The sequence below is a fragment of the Lepidochelys olivacea genome (assembly GCF_965140295.1).
Source record: "Lepidochelys olivacea isolate rLepOli2 genome assembly, chromosome: 6".
In the NCBI taxonomy this organism is placed as follows: Eukaryota; Metazoa; Chordata; order Testudines; family Cheloniidae; genus Lepidochelys; species Lepidochelys olivacea.
Genome location: NC_140416.1, coordinates 44,875,347 through 44,887,195, shown reverse-complemented (window position 1 = coordinate 44,887,195; position 11,849 = coordinate 44,875,347).

The following is an 11,849-nucleotide window of genomic DNA, read 5'->3' as shown; positions in this document are numbered from 1 at the left end:
GAGTGCCCTCTGCAGGCCGGTGTCCTGCTTATGCCAGGCCCCCATGTACCTCCCGGACCTGGTGCCCCTTGTACGCTGGGGTGCTGCCCCCAGCAATAATCCCTCACTTGCAGGGTCTCCTTTCACCGGGGGACCCCCTACCTCCTATCCCTACCTCCCCTCAGTCGTAGGCTACTGCCAGTCACCAGCTAGCTCCCACGCCCTGGGGCAGACTGCAGTATAAGCCACTCATCACAGGCAAGGTTGGGTTTGGACCTGCTGCCTCTGTTTAACCTTGGGCTGTCCCCTGAAACCTCAGTACCTGTTGGGCCTAATACTAGGCTGCAGCCTGGGGCTTTCCTGACTGGAGCTCCCCAGGCCCTTCCCCAGCCCTGCTCCAATCTAGGTACTTTGCTTAGGTCCCTGCAGCCAGGTCCCTCCCTCTCAGAAGCTAGAGAGAGTCTCTTGAGCTTCAGCCCAGCAGCCCCTTTATAAGGTCAGCTGAGTCTGCTTGGGGTGTGGCCACATCTGAGGCTGCCTCCGAATCAGCCCAGCCAAAGGCTTCCAGCCCCAGCCCTCTCCAAGGGCTGGCTTTTAACCCCTTTGGTCCAGGAGCGGGTGACCACCCCACTACAGGCATCTTCCCAGATACACCATACTAGCTCCCTTCAATCACCATTTCCAGGACACATTCACAGTGCTCAAAATGGGGAGAGAAAGGATGATGATTGTTTATGTCAACTGTGCACAACTTTTTTCAACGGGCAGCAGTAAGATGTGGAAAGTAGGGGGAAAAAGAATGACAGCCCTAAATCAAGCACTTCTCAACTACCTCTGAAGCAGCTTTTTCCAACTGGGCAAGAGCCATTGCATCTCCATCAGTCAGACAGGAGAAGGGTTTGAAGGGGCTGATAAAACAAAGACAGATTTTTGTGTTCTTCACTGGCTATGGACCTCATTTGCCCATGGATCAAAAAGACTAATCAGGGGATGCCACTATTTCCCACAAGATAATTCCCCCTTTTCATAGCTAATAACAATGATCCTTATCTAGAACAATACAGAGAGACATATGCATGTGCGTGCACACACACAATGCTCAGAAAATACTATTAAGAGTGCAAAAAGTCAAGCACTCCAAATTTAGGAAATGTGAAAATTAAGGTAAGCTATATAACCATAATTCACCCCTCTTGTGCTTATCTGTTATTGTACAGTCTTTAATTACATGATCACATATTATTTTTTCCACAGGACCCCTACCTATGCAGCTGTTGTGGCCTGCACAGGATGTGCCATGTTTATCTTTCTCCCAGAGGATACAAGCGACTTCGTACAAACAAAGTGCAAGCTGATCTTCATATTGAAAGGAAAGGTTAAAGGACTAGAGACCCAAGTATCACTCCTGCGTTGCAACAGAGAAAATGAAGGCTTTCTGGATAGAAGTCAGCGTCTGGTACTGCAGGCACAGCATGCTGAAGAATCCGAGAGGGCAGTGCAGAACAGGGAAGAAAATTGGCAGCATGTGACCTCCAGAAGACGAAAGAGGAGAACCCATGTACCCGCAATGCAGATAGAGGAAAGAAACCATTTTCAGACTCTCTGCACAGGTACTACGGAGGAGAATCGTTTGGAAGAGTCATCTGAGGGAAGGGATTGGAAGGAGACCCCATTGACCAGAAGGCATGGGATGCATTGTCCTAGGGATGGGGGTTCCATGACCACCACTCCCAAGTGGAGGAGATGGGTGATGTGGTTGGGGACTCCCTCCTAAGGGGGAAGGAGTCATCCATCTGTCGTCCAGCCTGGGAAACTTGAGAAGTCTGCTGCTTACCTGGAGCTAGAATTCAGGATGTGACAGAGTGTCTGCTGAGACTGATCAAGCCCTCGGACTGCTATCTCTTCCCACTTCTCCATGTGGGCACCAATGATACTGCCAAGAATTACCTTGAGTGGGTCACTGCAGACTATGTGGCTCTGGGAAGAAGGATAAAGGAGTTTAAGGCACAAGTCGTGTTCTTGTCCATCCTCTCTTGAAGGAAAAGGCCTCGGTAGGGACCATCGAATTGTGGAAGTAAATGCATGGTTACACAGGTGGTGTCAGAGAGAGGGCTTTGGATTCTTCGACCATGGGATGGCTGTTCCAGGAAGAAGAATTGCTAGGAAGAGATGGGGTACACCTAATGAACAGAGGGAAGAGCATCTTAACCTCGTGAGGAGGGCTTTAAACTAGGTTCTCTGGGGGATGGAGACCTAAGCCCTGAGGTAAGTGGGGAAGTGGGATACTGGGAGGAAACATAGGAGGAGGGTGCAACAGGAGGCCTCTGATTCATACTGAGAAAGTAGCACAATCGGCTAGTTATCTTAGGTGCCAGAACACAAACACAAGCAGCCTGGGAAACAAGCAGGAAGAATTGGAAGTCCTGGCACAGTCAAGGAACGATGATATGATTGGAATAAAAGAGACATGGTGGAGTAACTCACATGAGTGCAGCACTGTCATGGCTGGATATAAACTGTTCAGGAAGGACAGGCAGCAGAGAAAAGGTGGAGGAGTTGCACGGTATGTAAGAGAGCAGTATGATTGCTCAGAGCTCCAGTATGAAACTGGAGAAAAGCCTGTTGAGAGTCTTTGGGTTAAGTTTAGAGGTGAGAGCAACAAAGGTGGTGTCGTGGTGGGTGTCTGATATAGACCACTAGATCAGGAAGATGAGGTAGACGAGGCCTTCTTCAGACAACTAACAGAAGTTTCCAGATCACAGGCCCTGGTTCTCATGGAGGACTTCAATCACCCTTACATCTGATGGGAGAGCAATACAGCAGTGCACAGACAATCCAGGAAGTTTTCGGAGAGTTTTGGGGACAACTTCCTGGTGCAAGTGCTGGAGGAACCAACTAGTGCCGTACTCAGGGAAGAATTGGTAGGGGAAGTAGAATTGGGTGGCAACCTGGGCAGCAGTGACCATGAAATGGTCAAGTTCAGGCAGGATCCTGACAATAGGAAGAAAGGAGAGCAGCAGAATACGGACCCTGGACTTCAGAAAAGCAGACTTTGACTCCGTCAGGGAACTGATGGTCAGAATCCCCTCAGAGGCTAATATGAGGGGTAAAGGAGTCCAGGAGAGCTGGCTGTATTTTAAATAAGCCTTATTGAGGGCATAGGAACAAACCAAACCATTCTGATGTGCAGAAAGAATAGCAAATATGGCAGGTGACCAGCGTGGTTTAACAGTGAAATCTTCCGTGAGCTTAAACACAAAAAGGAAGCTTACAAGAAGAGGAAACTTGGACAGATGACTAAGGAGCAGTATAACAAATATTGCTCGAGCATGCAGGGATGTAATCAGGAAGGCCAAAGCACAATTGGAGTTGCAGCTAGCAAGGGATGTGAAGGGTAATAAGAAGGGTTTCTACAGGTATGTTAGCAACAAAAAGGTCAGGGAAAGTGTGGGACCCTTACCGAATGGTGAAGCAACCTAGTGACAGATGATGTGGAAAAAGATGAAGTACTCAATGCTTTTTTTCGCTTGGTCTTCACAAACAAGGTCAGCGCCCAGACTGCTGCACTGGGAAGCACAGTATGGGGATGAGGTGAGCAGCCCTCTGTGGTGAAAGAACAGGTTAAAGACTATTTAGAAAAGCTGGACATGCACAAGTGTATGGGGCCAGATGCGATGCAGGGATTTGGCTGATGTGATTGCAGAGCCATTGGCCATTATCTTTGAAAATTCGTGGCGATCAGGGGAGGTCCCAGATGATTGGAAAAAGGCAAATATAGCGCCCATCTTTAAAAAAGAGAAGAAAGAGAATCCAGAGAACTACAGACCAGTCAGCCTCACCTCTGTCCCCAGAAAAATCATGGAGATGGTCCTCAAGGAGCCCATTTTGAAGCACTTGGAGGAGAGGAAGGTAATCAGAAACAGTCAATATGGATTCACCAAGGGCAAGTCATGCCTGACCAACCTAATTGCCTTCTATGATGAGATAACTGGCTCTGTGGATATGGGGAAACCGGTGGACCTGATATACCTTGACTTTAGCAAAGCTTTTGATATGGTCTCCTGCAGTATTCTTGCCAGCAAGTTAAAGAAGTATGGATTGGATGAATGGCTAGATTGTCAAGCTCAACGGCTAGTGATCAACAGTTCAATGTCTAGTTGGTAGCCGGTATCAAGTGGAGTGCCCCAGGGGTTGGTCTTGGAGCTGGTTTTGTTCAACATCTTCATTAATGATCTGGATGATGGGATGGATTGCATCCTCATCAAGTTTGCAGATGACACTAAGCTGTGGGGAGAGGTAGATACGCTGGAGGGTAAGGATGGGTCTAGAGTGACCTAGACAAATTGGAGGATTGGGCCAAAAGAAATCTGATGAGGTTCAACAAGGACAAGTGCAGAGTCCGAGAAGCTGGATATGAGTCAACAGTGTGCCCTTGTTGCCAAGAAGACTAATGGCATTTTGGGCTTTATAAGTAGGAGCATTGCCAGCAGATCGAGGGACGAGATCATTCCCCTCTATTCAGCATTGGTGAGGCTTCATCTGGAGTACTGTGTCCAGTTTGGGCCTCACACTACAAGAAGGATGTGGAAAAATTGGAGAGAGTCCAGCGGAGGGCAACAAAAATTATTAGGGGACTGGGGCATATGACTTATGAGGAGAGGCGGAAGGAACTGGGCTTATTTAGTCGGTAGAAGAGAAGAGTAAGGGGGGATTTGATAGCAGCTTTCAACTACCTGAAGGGGGGTTGCAAAGGGGCTGGAGCTAGGCTGTTCTCAGTGGTGGCAGATGACAGAACAAGAAGCAATGGTCTCAAGTTGCAGTTGGGGAGGTCTAGGTTGGATATCAGGAAACACTATTTCACTAGGAGGGTGGTGAAGCACTGGAATGAGTTCCTAGGGAGGTGGCAGAATCTCCATCCTTAGAGGTTTTTAAGGCCCAGTTTGACAAAGCCCTGGCTGGGATGATTTAGTTGGGGTTGGTCCTGCTTTGAGCAGAGGGTTGGACTAGATGATCTCTTGAGGTCTCTTCCAACCCTAATTTTCTTCTATGATTCTTCTTCTTCTGCCTCATTCAGTACACAGGATGGATGGTGCTTGCTTAGTGAGCAGCTATTCAAAAGTTTCTTTTCTCCTCTCATTCAATGTGTAGCCCAATGTCTTATTTGCCGTACTCTATTATACTCTAAGCCCTGCTCTGGCCAAATTTGGGCACATTTTCACAGAAACAGCAAAAGGCACATCACTGACACACAGGCCACTCCTCTACCAAATTTTAATTCCCTGCTCCAAAGCACTGGGACACTAAAACTTTTAACAAAGTTTGCCAGATTTTATTTTCACATGGACATAATATATTTTTCCACAGGATTTTTCTATGACCCATTTTGGCTGAAATTTTCATAAAAGTCAGATACCCATAATAGAAAATTGCAGCCCAGTTAAAGTTTGTCAAACCTATAAGCAATGGAAAGCATAGTCTCATAATGGGTACTGTCGGGCAACCTTAATAAGAGGTGGTGCTGCTAGTACCATCTATAATTGGAGACAAAAGGCCATATTCTGATCTCAGTTTACTTTGGTGTAAATCCAGAAAAACAACTGAAGTCTATGGAGTTACTCCAGGTTTTCACCAGCATAACCGAGATCAGAATTTGGCCCTTTAATTGTCCAACAGCTTGATGACTAAGGGAACATAGATAGATTCTAGTGATGTTTTCCAGTTCCCTAGTAATGTGCCTTCATATATGAACTAGGGTAACAACCCTAGTCAGTTGCCCAGTTTCTCCTCAGCCATAGTTCATGATTTGGCAGTTCATTGTAAGCAATTGGCGGACCAGCCACTGGACCCCCAGCTGTTCAGATTCCTTCTGTGAGAGTCAACATAATTGTATCCCTGCTTATGTCTTCAGCTTTTCCTCTCTGTTGTTTGTTAAAATGGACCTACCTAAAGTAATTAGACCACCTGCTGCATCGCCAGATTCATTTAAGGGAGCCCTGCTGTAGTTTGGTTTAAATGGTTTGACAGCAATTGTGTAAATGGATCCCATTGTAATGACATTGCAACATTAAACTGTAGATTTATTTTAATCAATAAATATAATTACATGCTCATCAGAGCACAAGTATGAGCTTATCTGTAATTAGTTTTCCTTACCATAATTTAGCCCATAATGCCAACTTTGTGCACATTGCAGAATGTTGGACAGAAATTACATTTGCAGCAGACTGAATATTTACAATTAATTCAATTTTACAGTTCATAAACTTTTAGAGCCCTGGAAAAATATTCCACAATATTAGTAACGGAAGTTTAAAGCAGATGCCCAAGTTAGACCAAATTTGTTTGAAATTACATAACCGCAAATCCAGAGAAAAAAAGTTCTTTGATGTAAATGAATCTACTCCTGATTTACACCAACATAACTGAAAGCAGAACTTGGCCCTTCATCTGTAACATCCACCACCTGAACAAATCCTAGTAATCTTTTTTTGCAGAACTATGTGTGGCATTACAGTGCAAATGAGGGGCAGGGTTTGTTGCCTTAAGGTGTAAAAATATTAACAACATACTTTGTATTTAAATGTGAACTCTTAACCAAGGATCTCAAAACTCTTTATAAAAACTCTCACAAATTGCCCTAACGCCCCTCTCCCTGCCATGAGACAGGATTATACCCCTTTTACAGATGGGAAAACTCAGGCATGGAAAGGTCCAGTGATTTACTCTGTTACTGATTTATGTGACCTGGCATAAGAAAAAGAACCCAGGCACATTGACTCCCATTCCTTGCTCCAATCACTGATTAAAACAACAAAGCATAACTTTATAATTGCAACAAAATATAAAGTTATGTAATGGAAAGTGTAGAAGTAATTCTACAACTATGCATAATATGGGCCTATTATAGTCTGAATATGTAGCATTATGGAGGTTGAAGAAACTACATCACTCAGTGAAATATCTTTACTGATTTCTTACACTGGTTTTACTGTAATTTAAGGCATGGCTTAGTATATGGTTATCATATTTGTCACTCTGCAATACAAAATGTTAGAAAACACACTCATGATACTTTATTGGTATTTTTGTTTCTTTCCATCCATCTCTGTTTTCTTATCTTGAAGACTTAAGTACTGTGGACCCAGTGATTAACTTTAAGCACATGCTTAAATCCCACTGAAATCAATGGGATTTAAGCACCTTCTTAAATGCTGTGCTGAATAGGGATTAATTTGAATATGTGCTGAAGTGCTTTCCAATCAAGGCTATTAAATTCTCATTGAAATAAGGACTATAGGGATGGGTTTTAAACAGAGTACCACTAACTGCCAAGTTTCAAGTATTCTCTGCATCTTTCAATCCAATATCATTAAATATGCTGGTAATCGGAAAATAACTTGCCAGTTACTAGCTATATTTTTTTAAAAATAGGTTTATTGAATATTTTCCAGCAGAAAACAAATATACAATAAAATAAAAGGAATAAGAGGGCAATAAGATGAATCACTTAAGCTTTTTATAATTCTTCACTGAGTAAATCAGAATTACAGATACTTTTTGGCATGATTTTGCAAGGCGTTGAGCACCCTCAGTTCCCACCAACTTTGACAGCACCTGAGGCCACTCAGCAGTTCAAAGGACTAGGTCCTTTCTCCATATCTCAAAGAGAGCAAAAATTAATATGGGGCCAGATGCTGCTACACAATGGTGTTAGCTGCTGCCTTGAATAGTCTTGTTGACTTCAGTAGGACGACTTGAGAAGAAGATGCTACCAAACATGAGTATGGGTGTCAGAATCTGGCCCTTAACAGAGTAACACTTAATATATAAAAAAGCCCCTCCAAAATTATTTGAACAATTGATTCTGGCTTCTACAGCAGAGCCCACTTTTGAGAATAGGCAGGTGGAGAGGGGCTGTGTGCAAGATCTCTGAGGCACCCTGTATGAGCCAACCTGGGGAGCATATACCAGAATGGGAGCTGAAACAGCCTTTTAAAAAGAGTGCTCCCAAATGCACCAACTCTGCTCCCTTGACCAGTATGGTACAGCAGTTAAGACCATTGCCCTGACCTATCTCACCTCCTTTGGATTGCTCAGCATGACTGTCAGCACTGGACAACTTCAACCCGACCAAAATAGAAATACAAAGGCCTAGACTGTGGTAACCGCTTATCTTGGTGCACGAAGAGAGAGAGTGAGTGAGTGTGTTGCTGGGAAGCAGAATATGGGAGAGCTCATGGTTCCCTGATCACTTTGAACACCCATAGTGTGGTGGTAGTCACAGTTTCACAGTGACTGTATAAATGAGATGTCTGTCCCTATAGAAAGGTCCTATAGAATTCTCCAGGGATGAAACCAATAAGGTTCCACAGAAACTGAATAGGATTCTATTTAAATTACTCTAAGACATGCACGGGCTGAAATGGTGGAAAAGCAGCATCATTTGCCCCATAACCTCAGCCATGCAGAACACAGTGCCATCCACAGCCTCAGAAACAACTCTGACATCATAATCAAAAAAGCTGACAAAGGAGGTGCTGTCGTCATCATGAATAGGTCGGAATATGAACAGGAGGCTGCTAGGCAGCTCTCCAACACCACATTCTACAAGCCATTACCCTTTGATCCTACTGAGGGTTACCAAAAGAAACTACACCATCTGCTCAAGAAACTCCCTGAAAAAGCACAAGAGCAAATCCGCACAGATGCACCCCTAGAACCCTGAACAGGGGTATTCTATCTGCTACTCAAGATCCATAAACCTGGAAATCCTGGATGCCCCATCATCTCAGGCATTGGCATCCTGACAGCAGGATTGTCTGGCTATGTAGACTCCATCCTCAGGCCCTACGCTACCAGCACTCCCAGCTATCTTCGAGACACCACTGACTTCCTGAGGAAACTACAATCCATCGGTGATCTTCCTGAAAACACCATCCTAGCCACTATGAATGTGGAAGCCCTCTACACCAACATTCCACATAAAGATAGACTACAAGCCATCAGGAACAGTATCCCTGATAATGCCACGGCAAACCTGGTGGCTGAACTTTGTGACTTTGTCCTCACCCATACTATTTCACATTTGGGGACAATGTATACCTTCAAATCAGCGGCACTGCCATGGGTACCCGCACGGCCGCACAGTATGCCAACATTTTTATGGCTGACTTAGAACAACGCTTCCTCACCTCTCATCCCCTAATGCGCCCCTACTCTACTTGCGCTACATTGATGACATCTTCATCATCTGGACCCATGGAAAAGAAGCCCTTGAGGAATTCCACCATGATTTCAACAATTTCCATCCCACCATCAAACTCAGCTTGGACCAGCCCGCACAAGAGATGCGCTTCCTGGACACGACGGTGCTAATAAGCGATGGTCACATGAACTCCACCATATATCGGAAACCAACTGACCGCTATGCCTACCTAAATGCTTCCAGCTTTCATTCAGACCACACCACACGATTCATTGTATACAGCCAAGCTCTACAATACAACTGCATTTGCTCCAACCCCTCAGACAGAGACAAACACCTACAAGCAACCATACACCACACAACAAAAACACTAACACAGGAACCTATCCTTGCAACAAAGCCCGTTGCCAACTGTGTCCACATATCTATTCAGGAGGCACCATCATAGGGCCTAATCACATCAGCCACACTATTAGAGGCTCGTTCACCCGCACATCTACCAATGTGATATATGCCGTCATGTGCCAGCAATGCCCCTCTGCCATGTACATTGGCCAAACTGGACAGTCTCTACATAAAAGAATAAATGGACACAAATCAGACGTCAAGAATTATAACATTCAAAAACCAGTTGGAGAACACTTCAATCTCTCTGGTCACTCGATTACAGACCTAAAAGTCGCAATATTACAACAAAAGTCGCAATATTGCAACAAAAAAACTTCTAAAACAGATTCCAACAGGAGACTGCTGAATTGGAATTAATTTGCAAACTGGATACCATTAAATCAGGCTTGAATAAAGACTGGGAGTGGATGGATCATTACACAAAGTAAAACTATTTCCCCATGTTTATTTTTCCCCCTACTGTTCCTCAAACGTTCTTGTCAACTGCTGGAAATGGCCCATCTTGATTATCACTACAAAAGGTTTTTTTTCTCTCCTTCTGGTAAACTGATCACTCTCGTTACAGTGTGTATGGTAATACCTATTGTTTCATGTTCTCTGTATATATAAAATTGTCCTACTGTATTTTCCACTGAATGCATCCAATGAAGTGGGCTGTAGCCCACGAAAGCTTATGCTCAAATAAATTTGTTAGTCTCTAAGATGCCACAAGTCCTCCTGCTCTTTTTGCGGATACAGACTAACACAGCTGCTACTCTGAAATCTAAGCACCTAGAGCAGGGGTCCCCAATGTGGTGCCCGCTGGGGCATTTTTGTGTGCCCGCAGGACACCCCACTGCCGAAATGCCGCCAAGAAGTGTAGCTGTTTCCCGGCGGCATTTCGGCAGTGACGCTACTTCCTGCTGCTGCTTTTCGGCGGCGGCATTCTGGCAGCGGGCTGTCCTGCACCTGCCAGTCTTCTGAGAATAGCAACATGCTATTCCCACAAAAAAGGTTGGGGACCATTGACCTAGAGAATCTAATAGAGAAGGATACCCTTTCTATAGAGTTTTTGAAACATTGTGTAGAATTCTGTAGTCGCATTTAATTCTTTATCCAATTCTTTAGGAGGCCCAAAAACTATAACAAGGTGATCAATCTCTACTAAGCTCTGTAGGAATGTTGCCTACGGTCAATGGACAGTTTCGGCACAGAAGGAAGCAGAGCAGGATAGTGCCAAACACTGGCTGCAGTGTGTTTTTAATGGGAGTGAAATTCATGTCACCCATGCAAAGCCCAAATAAAAGGATTTAGCAGAGGAGCACCTCTACAGCCAGGCCACCATCACTACTACAGGCTATTGGCTACATTCAACTGGGCTGAATAGTTTGGGGTCAGTAGTCCTGTAGAATGTGGAAACCCACCATCCACACCTTCTGCCAATCAATAAATTCACCCACAACTCTTTCGTCAAAATCATTTAAGAGAATGATTAGGTACTATAACATTGTAATCTAACAACATCCTGCTGACCCTCTGTATTTACATCAGTCCACAGAAGTCAGTGAGAGAGTTTTGCCTGTGTTGGCATAAAGTCCAAAACCAGATTGATAGTCCTATTCATGTAATATAGTCCCATACACTAAAACTAGACCTACTGAAGTCAATTCATTATTTGTGGAGTAAAGTGCTATTCAATGGCAGTAAAGGTATCAGAATCCGGCCCCATAATGTCAATCCCACATGCTGACCTTTTCCCCATATTAACAAATATCACAGGCATTAATCTAAAACCTCTATCACAAAACCTCTCATTAAATTGATAGTTTAAGTGATTAATTTAAAATAGATGTAACCACAATCCTAAAAGATAAATTAAATACTTAAAATAACTGAAAAAGTGTAGGAAATGAAATTAGAGGAAGCCTCATTTTTAAAACAGACACACTCACTTAAAAAAAAAAGTCACACTTCTATCAAAACATTTTTTAACCTCCTTTTGTTACGGATAACACCTGAGATCACTGTAACTGAAATAAAAAAAATAATATGGACTGATGTATTTTCTTCAGTTTGCTTTCTTTGTGTGTACGTCAGCACATTGTGTATAGTCAGTTTCACTGTTTCTCTCTAGGGTCAGTCAGTAGGTTTCCCTAGTTGCTAGTGTAGATTTTTCACACAACAACAAAGGAGAGAAATATTTCAAAAAATAGGAAACACAAAAATGGGCAGGGGGACTTGGGTAGGTGTAGAAACTACTTTTAATTTGTTTTTTACT